At 38.8% G+C, this 25461-nt stretch overlaps 1 protein-coding gene across 1 annotated transcript in view; it reads right to left on the bottom strand.

The window, feature by feature from the left end:
* The window catches only part of EHF (ETS homologous factor), a 50085-nt gene extending 40745 nt beyond the window's left edge, over positions 1 to 9340 (bottom strand). The window contains exon 1 of the mRNA XM_072421557.1: positions 9262 to 9340. The gene's annotated coding sequence lies outside the window, so the exon portion shown is untranslated. The remainder of the gene's footprint in view (positions 1 to 9261) is intronic.
* Positions 9341 to 25461: the final 16121 nt, after the last annotated feature.

Genomic DNA, 25461 nt, shown 5'->3' with positions numbered 1-25461 from the left:
CAATGAAGATGTGTAGGAGCAAAGGTCCACATTTCCAATCTTTTGCCCAGTGGGGAGTCACAGGGCCACAACTACTAAACGTAAGTAATTACATAGCTTTGCAAGCTGTGCTATTGAGTGATTGGAGCAGTGTGCAGGAGCCTTCAGACAACTGGAGATGCGTGGAAGCAACAGTCCACATCTCCGGCATCCTTCCAGCCCAGACACTTCATCAAAGGCTGCAGAGAAAAGCCAATAAATTATCTGCCACACACATGAAGGCAACCCGACTGCATCCTTGTATTAAGCAAGGTGGGTTTTATTGAGCTTTAACCTTTTCATATTATCCAAATTTCCAAATCATCCAGACATTAGGAGTCTCCGATAATAACTATATGTTTGTATAATAATAAACCTGAAAAAATTACAAATTTATACTCAATGGCAAGACTTTTAATAACACGCCACGGTAATATTTTGTACACACAACTGGTGCAGGTGTATTTTGGTGTGTGAAAATCTGCTGTCTGTAGCACAAAGGAGTTCAACAGTCGAGGGAAAGTGAAACAAAGTCAGTTTAACTATTTCAGATACTTATTTGGAAAATAGGATTCTGCTCCTAACAGTAATGACGGTGTGGCAAGTCTATTGAGGGTAATTTCTTTGTATTCCAATTTAAGAAGAAAAATTGCTTGCAGGTAGGCTTTTGGATTAGGAGCTCCTTTTCTGTCTACCAGAAGTTTCTTCCTGCTGTAAATATAGAGCCATGCATGACCTGCTCCATGTACATTCTAGGCATGCAAATCTGCTCAGTGTATATTCTAGGCATGCCGAGCTGCTCAGTGTATACTTAGAGGTGATGACAATCAATAACTCCTGTGTGCAATGGCAGGAGTTCCGTCATCTTCTAATCAATCAATCAATCTAATCTAATCAATCAATCAAGATGGCTAAATATGCCAAATCTAAACTAATAAAGATGTTCCCAGAGGTGGCAATGGAGCAAAAAGGGGGTTGTGGCTGCCAGAAGAGGACACTTTACCAGGTAGGTTTGCTATAAGGTGAAAATATGTTGAGCCAAAAGCCTTGCACATAACCACCAAGGTTCCCATAAGATGGAAAGAACAGCAGGGTCACAAAAACAGATCTCTGCAAAAAGAGACAATGTGAATATTACTCATCTCTTTTGCAATCTCTTGCAATAATTATCACACTTGCAATAATTAACACACTTGCAATAATTATCGTTAGAAAACGAATGGCTAACGATTATGCACGATTATTGTGAACGATTGTATTGTGCACAATTCTGTACATGATGTAACAATACGATCGTTCAAAAATAATCCACCAATAATGTACACACGCTAGATACGATCGTTTGAACGATGCAGGAAGTGAAGGAACATGTAAAGGAGAGAGTGTACTGCAGAACCATCCACAATCACTGAATGACCGTACACACAATAGATAGTGAACGATCGTCACTCAATCAGATCCATTCGTCGGCATCATTGGGCAGTCCCTGTGCATTTTTTTTGTTCACAACTATCAGACGATCGGTCGTTAGTCGTTCGTTTCCAAAGTTAATTATTGCAAGTGTGTATGCAGCTTTATCCTTCCTCCTGCAACCTGTCAGTGTCTTAGGGATTCAACACTTTCAAAATTGTCCTTTGCCTGTGTCTCCTGCCATATGCTGTGGCTCCTTTCTCTACAGAATTAAAATACGGGTCAGAGGACCACTGTACATAGTAGAAAACATCACCATCTGACCCCTTAAATAGCGGAAAGCCTTAAGGAGGCTGAAGTGCCGAACAAAAAATAGCAGACATGAGCTGCCAAAGGAGTCTTCTTTCACAAGTAACTGCTTTTACCAATTGTCCAATGCAACAACAGATTCATAATAACTCACAGATCAAGTTAAAGCCCCCCCAACACTTATATCTGCATAGATTTTACTTTGAATCAGTGACTGCATAGGTATAAATAAACTATCAAACATATATTTGCAAAGCTAATAATGTACAAAAGACAACATTGGTACACATACACAAATATATGAACCCCAGGTCCAGGCATTCCAAGGCTGTGGACTTTTTGCCAAAGTGGTACTCAAGCCATTTTAGACCTATCCTTACCACCACTTCATGAATAATGGTCACTTTGATCAAATTATCGAAAGACCATCCAATTTCTGTACATGACATAAGTCTATTCTATGGTTGGGGGGGTGGTAAATATCCGACCCATTAATCTGGGCTGCCTCTGACAGATTTCTGGTAAAGACGTTCCTGTGATATCTGCTCATATTTTGCTGTTGGTTCCTACACAATGACTTTCATTATAATAACTCTATAAAAAAGCACTATTGTTCCATTTATGAGCTGCAAATACTTGGCAGTGGAATAGTGAAGATCTGTGAGACAGTAAATTGGATAGCAAATATTTAACCTTGAGAGCAAGTTTTCCGTTTTCATGTTGTTTAAAGTATGACGTTATATATACAGCTAGAGAAATATACAAGGAAATCGCTGCAAATATGTACATTTCTAGAGTCCAGCTCCGTTCAGGATAAATGTTGTTTATGACTATTTTCTTAGCATGTAGATAGCACTTTATCTTAAGAACGACCAAGCCTGTAATTGTCTGCTTTGTCAAAGGCAAAGATCACTAACGTTACCAGCTTCTACAGGGGAGTGAAGTGCATTGTACATGGAACAGATGCAAGGTCCCTCAGCTATGTTTTTGGATGTTGATGCATTTTGTATTATCCAATAATTTTATGCATGCATCCAGAGGCCATAAAATAGACCTGAAACATTTTTTTTTTCCAGTACACTGCAAGACAATGCACATATTTTATTGACGTGTAATTGTATGCTATGGGGCAGGTGGGTTTGTATATTTAGTGTTTGCACATTCGCGTTGCATTAAGATTGAATGGCACCTTTTATTAACTCACATTGTAGTTGTGTTTATATATTTTATGATGTATGTCAAAAAGCCCAAAACATATGTTGTGTGTTTTATATATATATATATATATATATATATATATATATAAACATATGTATTTGTGGGGTCTAAACAGGGTGAGGAGATATCGGTCACACGCAGTCACACAATCAGCTAGGCTGTGGTTGTGTGGCTCCGTTGGCAGAATATAGTAGTGTAAATATACCTCACCACCTTTCCTTGCTCATTCCTTCTCACCTGGAGAATCGCTCTCAGGGAAAACCATTAGTTTCCTAGCTGAAAGTGGTCATTTTTATCCCAAAGGTGTAAAGAGAAAATCACCAGGCATGGTGGGGTTGGGAAGACCATGGGAAGCCACAAAAATGGTGCCAAGGAATGAGGATTGCATTATTGCTGTATACACAATACTGTAGCAAATTATTTTAGGAATCTGTGTGTGCTTTGTTTAGCTGAATACAGTTTTGTTACACCAGACATTAAAATGGGCAACAAAAAAGAAAAAGGCGTGTAAAAGTCACCAATATAAGTTGGCTGTAGACTTCAACTTATCAAACCTCTTTAGGACAATGCTCTCATTCCTGCTAGTCAGAAAGAGATGGAGGGGGCAATTATGAAAACCTGTTCTGATCCCTGTCTACCCTCCCCAAGACATGCAGTGTAAGAAGAAGTCATCCATTCCTTCCCCCATGCATGTCCATAGGAGTAACCACAAACACTTGGCAGGCGGAGGTGCCAAAGGGCACTTGGGTCACCTTCGCACATCCGGCCTCCAAGACAGATCACCTGCAGAGAATGGCAGCTCTCCAAAAGTGACATTATTTCCAAACATATCATAGTGTGTGGTCATCCTAGTGCTGGAAACAATCCATGATTTTTTTTTGCAAGCATTCTGTGCACAAGCAAAAAGGACCTTGTCAAAACCATTTACTATAATAGGGAAAAGCAGACTGGCAGTCATGTTTAGGTGTACTTTTTCAGAAGTTCTGCTTATTGGACCAATTTACCATACAATTCTGCAAGAAAATAGATATTTCTAGGAGTGTTGGATCATAAGGCTTCCAGACTGCCCTAGGTGATCCTCTAATCCCTACGTAGTCACTGTATTCGGTTTAGAGACATTATAGGTAAGATTTTGTATTTTCTGTTATCTTCAGCCCCAATAATAAGGAATACCTAAAGGTTAGGACAAATAGAAAGGGTGAATCTCCCCAGTGGAGACACACAGAAAGGAAAACCTGGGAGATCAGTCAATTAGATCCAATTAGATCCAGGGTTATTTGTTCTCTATACCCAATGAGGCTGACACATATGTGGTGATCAGTGGTCACCATGTACAATTGTATTGTTTGGTAATATACAGGTATTGAGAAACTATATAATTAACATGACAAATGTTTAATATTATCAGCACGTACTATGGATGAAAATCCATAAATAATTACCAATAGCATTGTAATGATTAAAAGTTAAACCATGGGATTAAGTGATAAAAAAAAAGAAAATGATAAAGGGAAGTTATGATATTAAACAATTTAAAGAGCCAAAAAAGCTGTAAAATTTTGGTGATGATGGAATTCGGAGAACAGTTTTTCCCCTTACTATTTGCTTACAGGATCGTCTGCTCTGGGCAGAATGTTAAAATTGGGCAATCTGGGCAATGAAGAACCACAATTTGTATGATTCATCACAAAATTGACAAATGAGAACATCGAGCTTGGTTAATAAATATACGGCCAAATCATTCACCTGATTAGCTAACTGATTTGCTTAGGATGACTTCATGGGAATAATATTTTAAATCTTCAGATGCAACTGGATATTTAGGAACCCATTAAGATTCTACACTTCTCATTTTGAATATATATAAAGTATGATGTATACTATATGGCTGAGGATTGGTGGACACCTGGCCATCACAACTGTATGCTTGTTGGACATCCCATTCTAAATTCATGGGCAAATTTATGGAGTAGCCCCTTCCCCTTTTGTGACTATACCAGCCTCTGTTCTTCAGAGGTTTTCCCCTAAATTGGTGCCTATTCTGTAGGTACTGTTGTTGGATAAGACCTGGCTCACAATCAGCGTTTGATAGGTTAAGGACTCTGTGTAGGATACTGAAACCAGAACTTACAAAAGTATTGGAACAAAAAAAAATGTATTTTAGAAGAGACATGCTGTGTCCTTTCTGCATATTTACCGATTCAGGATGTTTTACTGCAATGCTTAGTTTGTAGTTTTAGCCTATGCCAAAACATTCATTTATGCTACTGGGGCCAATCAAGATGGCCAAAGCTTCCAAACCCTAAAGAAGAGAGAAGGAAGATGCCGGCACTGCTGAGGGAGGTTGCAGGCATTGGAGGTGATGTATGTAAAGTATGTTCTTCCATGACAAACTCACAAAACCTCTCGACAAACCATGTTTTATAGAGCCATAGTGGTCAAAATGTCTTTGTAATCTCTTTACTGAAACATCTGCACTCAATACTGAGAAGATCCATCCACATAAATACTATATATGCTAATATTGTGTGTGTGTAATATTCCAGTGCCAACGAGACATTTAGGACTATTTATAAAACCATGAAACTGACATTCCTTCAAATATTCCCTGGTGGGAATCTTCCAGGCCTATGTCGCTCAATGGCACTAATCAGATTCCCCATGGAACGTTTGAGAGAATGTCAGATTCCCTGTTTTTTAAATAGAACCCAAAGAGACAATCTCAGAATATAGAATCCAGACAAAGTATTGTAATAAAAGCTGTGATCAAACTAAATTCAGGTTAAAATGAACGGCTATAAATTAAACCCAACCTTAATAAAACACGACTTCACTTTCCCAAAACAACAAGTCCAAGCCGGAACATCCATCAAGATGATACATAGCATTCAACACCTACACTCTGCATTTTTTAATGCTGCCTAAAAGGAAACATTGACATTTTTCTTTTTGCTGTAGACTAGAAGATTATCTACAGTTATCTATCAATCTTCATATCTCTTGTCGTATCTCAACATCTAAATGGCAACAAATAAAATGGAAGCTTATATTGCATCGTACAAGGTTTGTACAAGCAAAAGGAAACAAAACTGTCAATTCATGGTAATTACAAAACATAAGCTTGTGTGCGTGTGTAACATCTTGTGAAAGCCGGAGAATTGGAATGTAATGATATAGCACTAATATCAGTACATATTAGAAAAGTCACAGAACGAACTATACACCTCTGATCCGAGAAAATTTGTTAAAATTGGTTTTAAAACTACTTTCTGACTTCAATTAGCATTGAATGAACATAATGATTTTTTAAATATGTGTGCGACCTTTCTTTAGGGAAAAAGTTCCAACTGTATTAAATCTTCTCTACCTGCTACAACCTGTTCCCGTGAAAGACAAGTCCACATTGTTCTATACCTGCAGTAGTAAAGAATCTGCAGGTCCGAGGAGAAGGGGGTAAGTCTCCAGAAATCTCCAAAAACATTGCAAATATTTGCAAATGAAAAAAAAGGAACATGTAGTACCTAACTTAAGTACTGTACTATTATTATCAATCATTTGTATTTATATAGCATCAACATATATAGTGCAGCGCTTTGCAAAGTCTATAGGCATGTCCCTAACTGTCCCTCAAAGGTTCTCACAATGGAGCTGATTTATTAAAGCCCTCCAAGGCTGGAGAGGATACACGTTTATCAGTGAAAATGGATGATCCAGCAAACCTGGAATGGATCTCATCCAGGATTCAAAACATTTGCTGACAAATAGAAAAGGACTTTGAAGAAATCTATTGCAGGTTTGCTGGATCATCCAGCTTCACTGATGAACGTGTATTCTCTCCAGCCTTGGAGAGCTTTGATAAATCAGGTCCCTGCCATAGTGATATTTTAGTCATTATCATAGTCTAAAATGAATTTGGGGGGAGGCAATTCACCTAATTGCGTGTTTTTGGAATGTGGGAGGAAAACCACACAAAGTCAATACAAATAGTGTCCTGGCTGGGATTCAAACCTGGGACCCAGCTTTGCTAGCCATCGAGCCACCATTCTGCTCAATTATATGGCTTCAATCCCCTTTATTCTCTATATTATACACACTACTTTTTTGCTTTAGAGTATCCTTTGACCAGGATGGCATTTTTTGTCTTTGCTGTCTGTAGATCATTGGGGGTTTCCTCCCTTTGTAGTACCAAAAACACAAGAAGAATTTAGAGGAATTCTCCCAAAGTTAGGGGAATTACACCTCTTAGACATTTGGCTCCATTGGAAGATTTCCCCATACGTCATGTAAAAAAAAATGTGATTTTGCCATCTCAGTGGTCTCGGGTACACAAGGGGGGAATCTTCCTAAAGGAACAGCAATAAAAAAAAACTTAGAAGTCTAATGCCTATTATTCTATGTACAATAAAAAAAAGTTTTGCCCAGAAATTCATTTTTTGAAGTTTACATTTGAAATCTGGATATTTTAAGCACATTTCATGTAAATGGTAAAGAAAAAATCAGTATCTTTTTGTGTTTCTTTACTTTCAAAAAATAGTGTTTTTCTTTCCTAGAAGTCAGATAGCAACAATCACTAACCTGGCCAACATATGTAGAATTTTGTTAAACTTCCCCAAACCTTTAGAAAAGTTTGTCTATGATTTTGACAAGTGATATCCCTGCAGTTTCAGCACATCAGACACATCAGGAGCCATAAGCCGTATTTGTTTTTTTAATGCATCATGAATCACCGTCAATGTTACTGAACCAGCTGAGCTACTTGAAAAACCAATCAGTAAATAAAGATCAGCAATCACCATCTTAGAACACTGGTATGGTGCAAACATATTGCCAGGTTTACATTATCGTTTTTTTAATAAAATGTAATGAGTTTTGGACCAATATTAAAATCCATAGAAATCAATCATTTCTGATCAACTACAAGAATTCAATGTACCACCCATGTGATCTGTAAAAAAAGAAAAAAAGGAAAACTAAAAAAAGGCTTCCCTAATATCCAATGTACCTTGCTTTTTGCTAACTGATCCATTGCGGCAAAAAAATGATCTTTCAAAAAAACATCTCACCTGATCATTTTTTTTAATTTTGCTCCAATAGCAATCAAATATAATCACAAAAAAGGATATTCTTTGGATCAATGTTTATTTTATACTTATAAAGATATTGCATTGAGTATGTTGCACAAGGTCTTTTATATCTATCCTTAACCTGTTCAGGTGCCATTCATCGACCTATTTTACTTTTTTTTCACAGAAATTTAGGAACAGATAGCAAACTTTAAAAAACAACTTGAAAATTAAAAAAATATTTATTGCCCAAGCACTTTTTCGAAATTTGATTCAATATTGGAAAAAAAAACTCTTGAAATAAAATAAATAAATAAAGGATAATAAAATAATTAATAATAATAATAATAATAATAAATAAATTAAATAAATATATTTATAAATAAAAAAGGAAAAAAATGTTCTAAAGAATAAATAAAGATATACAATAATATACTAAAATAATAAACAATAATATACTATATAATATACAATATTAGAAATAATCAATAAAAAATAAAAATGAAAAGACAACACAACACACTCCCTCCTAATAAAAATAAAAACAAAAAGCTGCAATAAATAAATAAAAAAAATGAAAATGTTTGCTAAGCAGCTAAATAAAGAGAAAATAAGTTTCTGCAAAACAGCTCATTTTGCATTTAAATTCATTGATGAAATAAACTTGCTACTTTCCTGTTCCTGATTACAACTTCTGCGCTTTTGCATCCCATGTGTTGTTCTGCATTCTATTCTCCCAGAATAATAAACATTCGTCTACTATCACTTCGCCTGCTACAACCGCTGGTCATTATTTTTAGGCACCTGTTACTCCTTAGGTTAAGAATTTACTTTTTCCACTTTTTAATATTAGTTTGGTCTTTTGAGGCTCCATTGGCATGCTTTGCCTTGTAGTACCAAACCATCAGAAGTGCTGCAAATTAAAGCAAATCTGTCCTATAAATTATTCACATAATATAAAAACCAAATTGACTTTTTGTATGCAGCCACTGCCGAGTATTTAGAAGTGATAAATCCCTGTAGCAGATATCTGCTGCCTGAACCTTGCACATATTTATTTATTTATATTTAATAACGCATAGTAAGATAAATCTGGCCACTGACAGACTTGGCAGTTTACTTTATCTAATCACTAAACGTCTGCTTGTCCAGGAATTATTTTCTTAAAGGTTACAAACTTGGCCATCAAATATCATCTATGCACAGGTTGGAGATATAATCCTGAGCAATGAGTGGTACTTACCTGTACGCAGGTAGGTGTTGGTGTCCACAGTTAGCCTAGAGGATAAAATAGCAGCACGCATGCACAGACAGACATATACTACAACACACACAGGGTTCGCATTGTTATATATTTGTGTCAGACACACAGCACTGAGGCTTTGTCAACCAATCAGGGTTTTTCCCTGTCTCACTTCCTTTTATATATCACTTGGTCATAACTGCAGATATAAAATACGATCTGAATCATTTGCATTTGGCACCTGCGAGAGCCACAAACAGGTCTGACGAGGTGTCTGCTGGAGAAGTAACTGTGCGGCGGAGAGAGAAGGGGGGTGTGAGATCTCAATTTTCTTGTGTATTCCGAATTATTAGAAATTCAAAACTACACACTTGTATTTTTATTATTTTTATTTTATTTTATTTTTTTGCTTGCTGTTTTTTTTTTGCTTTTTTTGTTATTACTATAATAAACAATATTGTATTCTGGTAACAGTAAACATGGGAGGTTATTCCTGCAATTATATTATTGTGTACACAATAATTTTTTTTTTATTTCCCTTTAATTTTTTCTCCATGGTGGCCATCTGTCCCGCAAAAGTGACAGTTACAGGGGTTGGAACAAACTATAACCCTGCCTATAAAAGTTTCAATTTTACTTTTATTTTTATATCTGATACATTTTATAGTTCATACCAGTGTTTCTGGACTAATATACCATGGAGGAACCCTTGAAATAACTTTCAGGTCTTCAGGAAACCCCTTCTATAAATAATTAATGTCCACAACTCCCTGTACATTAGTATGGTGGTCAGTGGGATGAATTCCTCTTATATTGCTGGCCTTCAGGAAGAATATCACCCAGATAGGCTATCCATGGATGTCCCCAGCAGAAATTGAATAATATGAAATAAAACTTTAAGACATTGAAAAACAAGTTTGTAAGAGTCAGATCTGATATGGAAGAGATACAGGGGGATGCATTGTGTTTGATCGTTCCACGATATATAAAAGGCGGAGATGTCCCCGGAGACCACTACTGTTATTAGCCTCAATGCATGTAAAAACAAGGGTTTGAAGTGTTTTTAAGCAGAGGTCTTATATATCCTGAGGAAGAGCCTGCAAATTGCGTCAAGATTAACGGCCAGATTTAATAAAACTCCCCAAGACTGGAGAGGATACACTTTCATCAGTGAAGCTGGGTGATCCAGCAAACCTGTAATGGATCTGGTCCAGGATTGAAAACATTTGCTAGCAAATAGTAAATGACTTTGAAGAAATCCATTCCAGGTTTTCTGGATAACCCAGCTTCACTGATGGAAGTGTATCCTCTCCAGCCTTTGAGAGCTTTAATAAATCTGGTCTAAGACTGGATACATCCTATGTGCTTTTTTATAGAAGATATCCTCTATTTTTTAATGTTCAAATAAGTTACATTTTTATTAAAAACTTTTTTGAAAATGGTAATCAATTAAAAGGTGCTTTAAAAGTCCATGTGGGTGTATTAAATATTATTATTATATAGTATTTATATAGCCCCAACATATTACGCAGCGGTGTACAAAGTATAGAGTCATGTCACTAACTGTCATTCATAGGAGCTCACAATCTAATGTCTCTACCATAGTCATTAATACAGGCTAAGGTCATTTTTTTAGGAAAGCCAATTAACCTAACTGCATGTTTTTAGAATGTAAAGATTGTAGAGATTCTATACCCTTACCCTTCTGGCAACAATAAATCATTTTCAAAAAGTTTTAAAGAAAGCACAAGTTGCTTAGATTTTTACTTGTAATTATATAGCACCAAGAACCCCCTACAAAGTTCATAGTCATGTGACTAACTGTCCCACAAAGGAACTCACAATCTAATGTTCCCTACCATAGTCATATGTCACTAAGTATAAGGCAAAATTCGAGGAGAGGTCCAATAACGCAATCTGCATGTTTCTGAGACATTGAAGGAAACCCACGCAAACACACGGAGAGCATGCAACATGTTTATTTCAGGTCTTCATGGATCCCCTGATAAAATCATTCTATCCACAATGGGCAGTACAATATTGTGGTGGTCAGTGGGAAGAATGTCTCCCTTACAAATAGCCAAAACGATCATTGGTGTCAGGTAAACTGACCCGGGAGGTACAAATTGCTTTTTTCTTGTATGTATATTGTACCAACATTTAAAGCAGAACTTTACAAAGTCCACAGTCATACCATTAACTGTCTAAAACTCAAAGGAGCTCACAATAAATGCCCTTCTATAGTCATATGCCATTACCACAATCTAAGGACAATTTTGAAGTGGAAGACAATTGACCTAACTCCATATTATTGGGATTTGGGAGGAAACCCATGCAAACACAGGGAGAACATACAAACTCCATGCAGATAGTATCCTGGATGAGATGTGAACCTGGGACCCAGCACTACAAAGGACAGAATGCTAACCTCGGAGCCAACTGTGATCATCAGCCAAGGAGCCCCTAGCAATTGCTAGAGGAACTCTAACGTTTCATGGACTCCTGGTTGGGAAACATTGGTGTAGTAAATCTAATTTTTAGTAAATGTTTAAATTTCAATGTTTAGAAGTCTATGCAAGATTCATCCATATTTTTCTAGTTTATGAATGCGGATTCATTAGAAAATGTATGAATCAATTCCTATCAATCCAATCTAACGTAAAAAAATATTTAGGATAAAGTTGAAGTGAAAAATTAAGACCCTTATTTAATATTCCTAAAGGGTTAAAAAGAATGGGAAAGCGATAGAACTAGTGTTGGTGGAATATCTCACTATTCGATTCGACAGCTGTTTGATCAAATAGGGGGATATTGTTCGGGTAATTGAATGCAAAATTCGAACACCATTAAAGTCAATGGTGGGAAAATTCGGGTTATTTTTCGGGACTGTGAATAACTGCAAGAGCAATCAGGGGAGAGGAGCTGACAGCCCTGCTCTCCTGATTGGTCTTGCAGCCCTTTACTAGTTGTATGTGTTTCCTCTGAAAGAGTTTCTATATCCAAGAACACAATAGTCCGGTGTTGCTGGATAGAGAAACTCTATCCAGGAATAGGGATAGCGCTCCCTGATTGGCTGAGGAAAGCTAGAGGTTTTGAATGGGGAGACTTGTCCCCATTTAACCTCTATTGCCGGGGATTGCACACTGTTCTCAATGAATGCTGGCGCCAGCTGCATTCATTGACAAGATCCCCGGGGCACTTGATGGTAAATGGAGACAAGTCTCTCCATTCAAAACCTCTGGTGGTGGGAAAATTTGGGTTATTTTTCGGGACTGTTAAGAACTGCAAGAGCAATCAGGGGAGAGGAGCTGACAGCTCCGCTCCCCAGATTGCTCTTGCAGCCCTTTACTAGTTGTATGTGTTCTTGGATAGAGTTTCTCTATCCAAGAACACAGGAGTCCCCGAGATCCACTGGGCACTAGAGGCTAAATGGAGACAAGTCTCCCCATTTAAAACCTTTAGTGCTCTGTGATTGGCTGGGGGAAAGAAAAATCCTGATGACGCTTGAGTTGTCATCAGAGTTTACCTTTCCTCAGCCAATCACAGGGCACTAGAGGTGATGAATTGGGGAGACTTGTCCCCATTTAACCTCTAGTGCCCGGGGATCCCACACTGACAGGAGGATACACAGCCATGGGAATCATCCTGTCATTGTGGGATAACCTGTAAAAAATAAAATTTAGTTACACAAATCACACACATTCAATAAATTACTTTAACATTAATTTTTTTTAACACATTTTTTAAACACAAATTTGCAATGTTGAATCCCTTGTTTTTTGTGTCAGGTCGAATATAGGGACAACCCGAATTCGAACACCAACACTAGATAAAACCCCACTTGTGTTTTGTTGCTTTATGGATGGTGAATTGTATCTGATCCCTCTTAGTCCCGGGACTGACACAATGTAATAAATGGAAAAAATTATTCACCTGTCTACTCTACTCATCCACTACCTCAGACAATTCCATCCTGACCCAACAAGCACATCTACCTATTTCCCTGGATTATAATATATTCTGGTTCATCTTTCATTAAAAATCAAAATCGTTAAAAGCAAAATCAGATGAAAAGATCATGGAATGAACCACAATAATCCGACAAAGGGAGCCGGTGGCTGCAGGATTTTAATAGGCAGACAATTAGCTGATTGGTTGGGAACAGATGAACGTAATCGGGAACTAGTAAGGAAAGATCAGGTCAGTTGCCAAAGTTCTGAGCAGCAGTCATATCAGGTAAATGTCTAAGTCAGCAAGAGTTCAATTCCAAGGACAGACCAAAGTTTCAAAAGAGTAGGAGTAGTTTTTTGGGGATGTGGCAACATTGTGACAGCAAAATATATAGATAATTATTTAATAAATGAAAAATGGAAATGACGCAGCATAGCAAATACATTTGAGGTTCAATGAGTTGAGCAGTGGGTGTGGGGACAAAGCACTGGGAAGGAAATGCTGAAGGAAAACAAGGAGAACCCTGATCAGAGATTAGTGAGCATGACTGATAATACTATTTGAGTTAGTTTCTGCAGAAAATGTCAGTTTGATTTACAGTTGACAGATCAGATGTGATAGAATAGGAACGTAAAATATAAAAATATATGGTATAAGAATATACCAAAAAACTACTTAAAACTGCTATAAGCTAAACTCTTGGTTCAGGCTCAGATCCCCCACCTCCCTTCTCCAAACTGCTAGAAACCACCTGAACAAAGTCAGAGCTCCATGGAACCCCAAGGTTTCTCCAGAGGTAGCTAGGGGTTCCTTGATTTGTGGCTGATTGACCTCCCATTTTATAATGCCTGTTTAGTATTGAGGCCAACACCACTTGGTAGTGCCAGTTGCATAACTCTAATGATAGTTACATAGTTAGTCAAGTTGAAAAAAGACATATCCATGAACAAAGACATAGACAAGTCCATCAAGTTCAACTACTAGAGAAATAAACATATCCTAGATACAAACCCTATAGACGATGATCCAGGAGAAAGCAAAAAAAACAGGGGAAATATAATTTCTATTCTAATCCTGTAAGGCAATCGGATGTTCCCTGGATCAACAGTATCTGTTGATGATGTTTTTAGGTATTTATAAAGTTAGTATTCTAGCCACCAATGGCCACCAATTTAGGAGGCTTTTTTCCAATTGACACCAATATTGCTTTTATCAGGGTTCCCTAAAGCCTACAAATTAGTTTAAGGTTTCCTAAGGGCTAAAAGGAAATTGAAAAAGGCTGCCTTTAAAGGGAGGCTAAACTGAAAAAAAAAACGAATCCCCAGCTCATGGTGGCTTTTTGTTTTAGCTCTACGCATTACGGCACATGCACCATGTAGTGTAGAGCTCGGCCACCAAAAAGGCCATCAGTGGCCATCATATGGCTGGAGAGGAGTGCAATGCTCTCACAATTATGCTGTGGAATCTGAAACAAAGATGGCAACTTATGATGCTCTGATGACCAATCCTGGACCTGTAATTGATGCAGGATGGCTACACATAGGTAAGTATGTGCCATAATTGGCTAAGCATAATTGCTTAATATGGAAAACGCTCATCACCCACCAAGGAGTTTAATTCCGCTTTAACACATTGAAACTCCTGTATCTATGCTACATGTGCTTCAGGTTTGGCACTATTCATGGCATTCAAAAAGTTTAGGTGAGCAGAAAAAAAAGGAGAAAAATAGGAAGTAGAATAGGATTCTCACCACAATACGATCATGCAACAGATTTATTGTAGTGACAATCTTCCCCCCCAAGAACTCTGAAAAAACAGTAGCCTACAAATTGATAATTAATATAAGAGATCCCACAGTAGTGTTCAGTGTTTTAATTTGTACAATGTTATATTTTGCTATGACGCAATAGTAGAAGATATTTTGTGGATCTATCTATGGAAGTTTATCTTATGGTTCCTTCTGACATGCTTGACAAGTAATCATTCATCAGGTTGACAACAATGAGATAAACACTGAAGATAGAACAATTAGTAGAATGTAGATTTTGGAGCTGTTGCTCCAGGCTAAAGTGTAAGATTTGCATTTAAGGGGAACCTGTGGTATAGGGCAGGACAGAGCAATAGTATCATTTATCTTTTCTTCCTCCTATGTTGGGGTTTGGTGATTTGTAGCTTAAGCACCCAGTGATGTCTCCAGGGGTCAGGGAGAGAATCTTTTTCTTTGAGAAAGTTGTTGCAGCTTGGAGCTTTCCCAGGATATCAGCTCTTTGTTGCTGGAAACCAGAGAGCACACCCCAAAAGGCACTTGGGGTCCGTTATTGGAGTACAGATCTAAATTACCTGAATTAATTTCAGAAGAAGTTCCATAGTACGGAGGTGGCTGAATACAGAGGGGGACCACAATTATAGGGGCTGGTGGTGGCTATATGTAAGGGCTGAATATAAGGGAGCCTTAGATTACAGGGGGTGTTGGGGACTTAATAGGAGTGTGCTCCACTTTATGGGTGCTGGTGATTCTTGAATAGGAAAGGGGCCCCATATTAAAGGGAAAAGTGGTGAGTGAAAATAGGGGGCTTCTTATTACAAGGAGTGGATGTGTTAATTATCAGAGATCATTAGATTACAGGGACTTGTATGGGCCGAATATGAGAAAGCCATATATTACAGGGGATAGTGAATATAAGGGGGCCTCTTGAGGAATGGTAGTAACTAAAAAGGAGAGGACCTCACATTTTGAGGGATGGTGGTGGCTGAATATAAAAGGATCTTACATTACAAGGGATGGTGGTGGTTGAATAAAAGGGGGTCTTACATCACGGGGGTTGTTGGAGACTGAATATAAGGGGGTCTTACCTTTTGAGAAGTAGTGGTGACAATATAAGGGGGTCTTACATTTTGAGGGATATTGGCTGAATATAACGGGGTGTTACATTACAAAGGATGGTGGTAGATGAATATTAGGGGAATTTACATCACGAGAGATGGTGGTGGCTGAATATGATGGGGGTCTTACAATATAAGAGATGGTGGTGGCTGAATATAAGGAAATCTACACATAATGGGGACAGAAAATGTATTAAGTTAAGATATTTTTTAAATCTGTTTCAGAGAACTTTATCTTAAGTTTTTCCCTGAGCGTTTGAAAAGTAATCACTTATCAGGTTGACAACAATGAGATAAACACTGAAGACAAAACAATGGGCATAATGTAGATTTTGGAGACAGGCTCCAGGCCAAAGTGTACAATTTCGCTGTAAGTTAACCGGTGTGTTATAGCTGCGGAGCAAAGCCACAGGTTCACTTATCTTGTCTTTCTTCTGTGTGGCAATGTTGGGATTTGGCGATTTGTAGCTCTGGTAAAAGAGTTGTCACCTGGCTTTAGGGGACGATACCTATAACCGTGTAAGTTGTAGCAACTTACAGCCTTCCCATGATTTCAATTCTTTGTATCTACTGGTCAAACAGTGGAGAAGGTGAAGGTAAGTGGAGAAAGTGAAGGTAATCTATGCTAAACACTAGTGCACCTGGGGTTCTTTATTGGGAAAGGAACCTACATTTGTTGGGGAGCTTCCCCTAAAGGGGAGATGGCTGAGGGAGACTCAAATTACAGGGGCTGGTGGTGGCTTCTTATCATGGAGCCTCACATTATAGGGTGTGATAATGGCTAAACATGAGTGGACCTCACATTACGAGGGATGATGGGAACCTAATATGAGGGGACTTCACATTATTGGGGGATAATATTGGCTAAATATAAGAGGACCTCACCTTACAGGAGCTGGTGGTGGATAAATATAACAGGGGCTTACAATAGATAGGATAGCAAGGAAGGATTTTGAGTCCCAGATTTTAGGTGCTGAGCTGTCTGAATATGAGGGGGTCTTATATCCTTATATTAAAGAGAATAGTGGTAAATGAAAATGGGGGGGGGGGGTTCACAATACAAAGGCTACTTAAAAATTAGATTGCAGGAGCTGGTGGTTGCTAAATATGAAAGGTTTTGAATATGAGGGGACATACGAGGGATAGTGGTGGCTGAATATAAGGGAGTCTCACATTATGAGGTATGGTGGTGGCTAAATATGAAGGGGTCTCACATTACGGGGAAGAGTGGTGGCTGAATATGAGGTGACATACAATGGATGGTGGTGGCTGAATATGAGGGGGTCTCACATTACGAGGGATGGTGGGGGCAAAATATGAGGGGGTCTCACATTACGAGGGATGGTGGTGTCTAATTATGAGGGGGTCTCACATTACAGTGCTGGATAAATATGAGGGGGTCTCATATTACGAGGGATGGTGGTGGTTAAATATAAGATGGTCTTATGCTATGAGGGATGGTGGTTGGCTAAATATGAGGGGGGCTTACATTATAAGGGAAGGTGGTGGCTAAATTTGAGGGAGTCTCATATCACAAGGAATGTGGTTTCTAAATATAAGAGGGCCTCACATTACGAGGGATAGTGTTGGCTGAATATGAGGGGGCTTCACATTACGAGGTATGGTAGTGGCTGAATATGAGGGGGCTTCACATTACGAGGTATGGTAGTGGCTGAATATGAGGGGGCTTCACATTACGAGGTATGGTAGTGGCTGAATATGAGGGGGCTTCACATTAAGAGGTATGGTAGTGGCTGAATATGAGGGGGCTTCACATTACGAGGTTGGTAGTGGCTGAATATGAGGGGATTTCACATAGTGAGAGATGGAGGTTGCTAATTATGAGGGGGGTCTTACATCATGGGGGATGGTAGTGACTAACTTTGAGAGGACATCATTACAAAAGCTGGTGGTGGCTGAATATAAAGAAGGTTGCACATTATAGGGCTAGTGATGGGTGAATATAAGAAAACCCTACATTAGATGGGATGGAAAAGACTTATCTTGAGGGTACCCCACATCATAGGTGCTGGGATGTCTGAATGGTAGAAGGAGGCTTCCATTACAAAGGCTGGTAATGGCTGAAAATGAGGAGTTTCAGAATATGGAGTGATACTCTTGGTTGAATGCTTCACATTTCGGGGGCTGGTGGTGGCTGAAAATAAGCAGATGTCAAGTTTAAGGGTCTGGAGGAGGCTTCATTATGATGTAATTTTTTTTAAATCCCATTTTCAGCATATATGGCACTGCTGGGTGATAAATTGGCCTTGATTTATAAAGTTCTCCAAAGATTGGAGAAGATATCATGAAAGAACCAGGCTATCATGAAAGAACCAGGGTGATCTAGTACACTTGGAATAGATCTGGGGAATCCAGGAGTCCAAAATTTTAACATACCGGTAGTTAACAAACTAATAGCAAATAATTTTGAAGAAATCCATTCACCCAGGTTCTCCCACAATAGTGTTATCTTTTCCAGTCTTGGAGATTTAGTACATTATAATTGTCTCATTGCCCCCTATTGTTAGAAATAATGAATGTTTATCTGGGGGGTACTAAGCATTATTTCTGCATCCTTGCTGATTTTTTTTCCACTGCAAAGGAAAGGGGGGGGCCACTGATTGTATAGGAATACTTATATGGGGCAGGTAGTGCAGGTGGACACTGTTCTTGTTTTTCTATATAACAGATTCTTCGCAAATTTTGGAAAGAAGGATTATTATAGTATTAATTAATACCTACTCCAACCTAACTATCATTATATTAAAAAAGTTAAACTGCTAATTGCCCTCTTCCTGTAAAACAAGAGACGCTGCTTCCATTTCTGCTGTACTTACTCAAAGCAGAACAGGGAAAATATATTGTGTTCAATCCTGGAGTCCGCAAACATTATATTGTACACTTCTCTGTGTTCCTCTGCACAAGGAGGTAGAATAAAGCAGCAGCTGTTCTTGTGGCAGAGGACAGACAGGTTTGCAGGCATGTGGGGCATTTAATGCCCTGGCCACTAGGTGGTGCAATAAACTACTTACACCACTAGAAACAGCCTTGGGAACGTGCAAATATTTAAATATGCAGAAAAAAGATGCATTTTTACTTGCAAGGGTATTGTATTTCTGTGTTAAAGTTTTAAAATTTAATCATATACCCCTGTCACTCCACACTGCCAGATGGATGTCACTATTATAACAGTTACAATTAGGTAATAGGGTAACCTTTCCACCCAAGCCTGTTGATTGGACTGTGAAGGAGCAGAAGGAGACCTATAATGTAATCTCTCTGTCTGTCTAATGACATCTGTTGTCAGCTTATTTGCATGCAGCTCGCCTGATTGGCTCTCATTGCTGCCCCTCCCAGTATAAAGCTAATAGAAAGTCAAATCTAAGTGCTTAGACTAGCTGCCATAGAATATGTATAATGATATATTCATGTATATAGAGCTGCATTGTTGTTCCTTTTATATCTGCCTGTCATCCGAATGTAATTTTAGAAAGTTTATTTCTCTTTGCCCCTGTGCTAAACACAAACTGCCCCCCATTTAAATCTGTTAGGTATGTATTATAAAAAATATCACCATCTAATAACTTATTATCACTCCACCAATGTAAATATTAACAATTTGGGCGTGCTAAATTAATTTAACATTCAAGTTGCATTGGAAAGATTTAATCCAAAGTTTCTGATTGGCTGCTGTGGGCTACAAAATCACAAAAGCTGAATGATTCCTTTTGATGAATATTTTGGAAATGTCCCCAACTGGCCGATTGTTTTTATCATGATAGCAGTGTTCTCCTCCAGCTATCATTGTCCTCGTCTATGTGTTTTATTGGCCTTCCAGCTGTATTTGTGCTTTGTCTGTATTAATGTATTAATTAGACTTCCCTTCCTGCTTTGACATAAATTGCTTTTTCATTTTTAATTTTCATCTTTTTAAATTAAGATAACACTGACACCTAGTGGCACATTTACTGAGTGCAATGTGTAAAAAAAAGTACTCCGATTTCATCATTCTTTAAATTAACTTTAATTGTTACTTTATTTATAATGAAATGACACCTAAAACAGTACTAATGACTAATAAATGAATAAAACAAAAAAAAGAGGCTTTTGTTCATTAAAAGGCTGTGGCCTGCAGTACCTCTTTTCTGCCACAAGTGTCTTTAGTCTTCTGGTTTTCTGGTTTGAATGACAGCCAGCATTCTTCCACCCACTTCTGCTAAGCCCAGGCTGTCATTTATCTGCCCACAGCCGCTGACCAGACAGTAAAACTAAAGTTGCACGAAGGCAAGTATATCTCTCAGTCATCCAGCTTTTTCTTCCTATCAATGTGTTCCATTTTAACAGATATAAAACAACTTTTGCTGCTTCTTTTACTCCCACTATGAGCCCTGTTTTACTGAGACTGCAACACACTGATACCAAGTCACAACCATGGTGGATACAGTACATTGCTTGCTTTTAAATACTTTATTTAGTAGTGTATTAAAATATAACTAAACCCATGTTTTTTATTAAGGGCATAGTATATGGAAATATCTGTTGATCTTGCCAAACATGTCACTTCTGGTTATTTGTTATATCATTCTACAAATTACTAATCCCCCTGTGCTTCAATTAGTAAATATGAAAGAAACGTAGGTTTAAAGTCCAGCAGTGGTGGCAGCCATGGTTCCTCCATAGATACATTGGAGGAGTGAGTGTAGCCAGGAATTGTGTTATTTACAGGATTGCAAGGGGCATTAAAAGAGAAAAAAGCCTGGTAAGTGGCACTGGCCAAAATAATATGAGGTCTCCTTAACATGGGTGGCTAATCAGCCAAAGCTCAAGGAAGCCCTAGTAACTTCTGGAGGAACCGTAGGGTCCTGGTGAAGGCCTTCAAAACTATAGGAGGTTATTGGAAAAAAATATTCCTTTTACTGGTCAGTGGAAAGAATGTCCCCTTACAGATAGCTAAAACGAACTTTGGTGTCATGCTACTAACTACTAAATAACGAGGTAGCCTTTTCATTGGTGGCCACTCAGCCAAAGCTCAAGGAAGCCTTAGCCATGTCTGCAGAAACTCTAGCATTTCATGGAACACTGGTTCAGAATGACTATTATTATTGCACAGTATTTATATAGTGCTGACATATTACACAGTGCTGTACAAAGTCTATAGTCATGTCCCTAGCTATCCCTCAATGGGGCTCACAATCTAATGTCCCTACCTCAGTAATATGTCAGTATTACAGTCTAGGGTCGATTTGGGGGGAAGCCAATTGACCTAACTGCATGTTTTTGGAATGTGGGAGGAAACCTGAATACCTGCAGGAAACCCACGGGGAGAACCTGCAAACTCCATGCAGACAGTGTCCTGGCTGAGATTTGAACCTGGGTCTCAGCGCTGCAAAGGCCAGTGAGCTGACAGATTTTGACTAGTTTAGAGTTATAGCCGGAGTTCCCCCAAAGACCTGGAAGTTATTTCAATAGTCTCCCCCCACCCCCTCAACTTAGAGTAAATAACTTTAGGAGAATGAGTACCGCCAAGCCAAAAAAAATAAGTCTAAATTTGTTATTGGAAATGTATGATTGTGAAGTTACCAAATCCGATCCAACTTGTCACATTCCTTGATCATTTGTGCAAATACCCCTACAAAAAAGTAATCATCCATGTACATCGCTGTGTAATATGTTGGCGCTATATAAATCTTGTCTATTATTATTAATAATAATAATAATAATATTAATCCAGACTTTGAGAAGATAAATGCACTAACACCTCACTTGCTAACCTGCTGTAAATGTCAGTGATCCAGAGAACAAAAGACAACAATTTGAGGTGTGCAGTAGATATACCATTACACCTTTATTCTTAGTAAATTTTTCGGTAATCCATTACCCTTTTGGTGTTTCCGGTTTGTTCTGTAGCTGTACATTGTGCTGGTATTCAAAACAAAGTGTAATTTAATTACTCAATAAAAATATGTTTCCTCTATTTCCCAGATTACGAAAGACGTACCTATCCCTGGCCACACCTCTCTGCAAGGTCTGATTGCTACATTTACATTACCGGTAAAAGACGTATAAACTGTCCTTTAGGCTTCATAATTGTATTGATTTGTTTAGAGCTTGTAGTTGTGAATTACATGAATCGTATAGTGCTGCTACATTTTAGGAATAACTGAGTGTTCCTGTAGATATAGAAGATAATAAATAAAGTCAGGGGACATGGAAGAAGAAGACTCTAAAAGCAAAAAAACACGAATAGCGTGGCCATTCATGATGGAATATATTGAGAGTATCATGGAACCTATAAGGGTAGAAAGTTTATCCTGAACCTCTGGGTCTTGATCTTCAATCTGCCAACCTTGGACAATAAAAATATAGCAAAGAATTTGCTTTTCTATTCACACTTGTGGAGTCCCATGTAGAATCCAATAAATGTGTAGTAAGATAATCACCACCTCCCATATTGGAGCAAGTAATGTACAGATTATAGACAGCTCTAGAAAACTTTAAAGAAGGAAAATAAGAAAAAGTTTCCAATAGTTTCTAATATGAGATTAAGATGGTGAAGTGCTAAACTCCAAGCTTGGTGTATTGATTCCAAACAAATGAAATGATTGTTATATTTTGAAACTCTTTATTGCCAGTCAGAACCCCATTTGGTTCCACGGGAGAGTCATCTTGTTAAAGGATCTTGTAAAAGAATGAGACTATGAAGCCATAAGTATTGATCTGGATATACATTTTATTTGCCACAAAATGTTAACAGCCAATGCAAATCCCTAGCAGCAGGGCTATAAGTTGTTAATAAGTTGTTTTAGATTTTTGTGTATAGTAAGTGAGAGTTGGTACACTAGTATGGGATGACCGGTGATTCCGTGCAGTAAGCCACCACAAATTAGCACACCCTGTCCTTACAACAGCAAAGAAGATCAAGCAATTATCTGTCTGTCTTCTGCTCTGCAGCATCCCCAGTTTCCCCCATGTTTTCTTAGCATCCCCTGCGCTGAGATTGTGAGCAGCTGATACGGATTTTAGAGCTTCAGTCAATGCCCCTGATTCATCAAGCAGAATCGGATTATCGGTCGCGCATTCGTATTAGCGATCCGGAATCGTACGCGGTCGCGCTATTCAGCAACGGAAAAAGCTCGCGCTTAATTGGCAGATTCGCGCTCCCTATTGTGAAGGCTGGAATCCGGCTGGTAGTGAGGCGGGTGTACGCGCATACTCGAGTCCGGACCGCGGTAATCCGCGATCGCTGGCCGCGCGTACGTTCGCGCTTCCAGCGAGCGCGGATTTCATTAATGAATCAGGGGCAATGAATGCATTAGTTCCTTGTTTGATCTTGCTCTGCCATTGGCTATTGGTCCTTTAAAGTTTCTCAGCTCCCATGCACCAGTTTTCTCTGTAGTTTGTCTAATCTGCTAGTGCAATGATATTCTGTTTAAATACCTGTAGCTGACTTTTTCTGTTTTTTGTACCTGAGACTGTTGCTGCCTGGACTGACCTTTTCTTGTGACCCCAACTCTGCTTGATATTTCCGTATAGTCTCTGATATCCCGCTATAACCCTCAGACTTGCCTCTGCTGGATCCTCCTGTGCTGCATGTCTGTGGAACACCTGGACTGTCCAACTTTCATTGTGTCCCCCGTCCAGATTTGTGGGCTCCTGGTCCTCCGTCAGTCCTCCAGGCACCATCCTTTGCACACTGAGCAACTAGCCCCCTGAGTGGCGGCTTACTATAGGTGAAGGGTATTGGGGATTGGCACCTGATGAATACTTGTGCTGGACCAGGGCCTTACAGAAAAAGGAAATGTGTGTCTATATAAATATACCGGTATATCTTTAAAAGTTAACTCCAAATATCTGTATTGTAAAGATTGAAGGTTAACTCCAGGCTTTCTTACTGAAATGGTCCTTCAGAGGGAAAAAATGCAGCATCATACAACCTGGAAGACTGGGGACATACTGATATGTGGAGCATCATGGACCCGTCCCTTGAGGAGTCATCAACACACCACACCCCCTCCATGTGGAAACCATTGCTAACACTATCACAATATCACCGCTCTCTACTTCATTGATGATGGATGATGGCCACCACCAATGGGGGAAGGATGGGAAACCATACATGTTACATGACCAGCCTGAAGGCATCTGGATAAGGTATGGCAGAAAAAAAAAAACTTGAGGATGCCACCAGGGGTAAAAGAGCCTGGTGGCATTGGAATTTTCGTAGCTGAACTTGCAAAGGAGATGTCAAAAGAATCTTGTGATCTACATGTAACTAGCCATTATAATGCAATTAGTTCCCAATATTGATCCCTATAAGAATATAGAGTAATAATTGAAGCAGATCTATGGCTCTTGACTGGTAAATTGACAGCTGATACCGGAAAGGTGGGGCAGGTAGCATGTGAACAGTGGAGGGGATCATTTGCCTGAATGGCTTCCTTGATTATTTATCCAACTGGCTAAATAGCTGAAGTCTTGCAGGCTTTACCTATTACCCTATGCAGACAATGAGGCGGTCGTGCAATCTCCGCACAATATGTCCTTAAGAAGCTGTTGGCAATGGGTGGCAGACTGGCAGCGGTGTCCCAGGTACATGTTCCAGCACCCAAGGCTAAAAGAAGCCAGCCCTGTCAGGCAAAGTAATCACCATAGCCCACAATAATGAATAAGAGAGGAAACACTGAACACCAATCTTGTGGGATATTAATATTCTTACCTGTCACATACTAAAGAGTTTATTTTTACAACCTACCACTAATCTTGGGCTAATGTTAAACAGCTTGTCACTGACCATTGTGCTGTGGGGGAAGAAGGTCACAGAACTACTACTAACGTCCAATAAAGGGGGAATAGGTGCCAATTAATCTGGTGATGGGGGTTATATTGTTGCCAATGATACCATAGTTTCCATTGGCATGGATGCTTGGGCATATTTTACTCCCACACTACAAGCTATACAGCACAAAACATCACTTAACTGACCACAATTTTGATTTTGTTTGGCCATTACTTCAGGATTCCTTCAAGGAAACCCATCTGGAATCTGAGCTTCTGCTCATCCGATGAATTGGTATGGTGGTGATGATTGATTTGGGTTGGGGCCCTCCATTTGATTTGTGTATTTAAAGACCCCCACTCCAGGGCTATGTGCCAGGTCCATAGGTCATGGACATATTGCTTGGGTAGGAAGGTTGGGTTGGTGGGAACAATTAATTCTAGCAATCAGTTGACTTCTTGATAACATTCCTACAACTTTTGTATTGGAGGCACATTTTGATGAATATGGTAGCTAACATAGGGCAATAACCAACACAGGAAGTCACCCTATGGACAAAAATCTCAATTTGTGAAGATTTGTTGGGAATT

Source organism: Pyxicephalus adspersus, chromosome 9, assembly GCF_032062135.1.
Source record: "Pyxicephalus adspersus chromosome 9, UCB_Pads_2.0, whole genome shotgun sequence".
NCBI lineage: Eukaryota > Metazoa > Chordata > Amphibia > Anura > Pyxicephalidae > Pyxicephalus > Pyxicephalus adspersus.
Note: the sequence above shows the minus strand (reverse complement) of the source record. Positions and strands in the feature narration are given on the sequence as shown.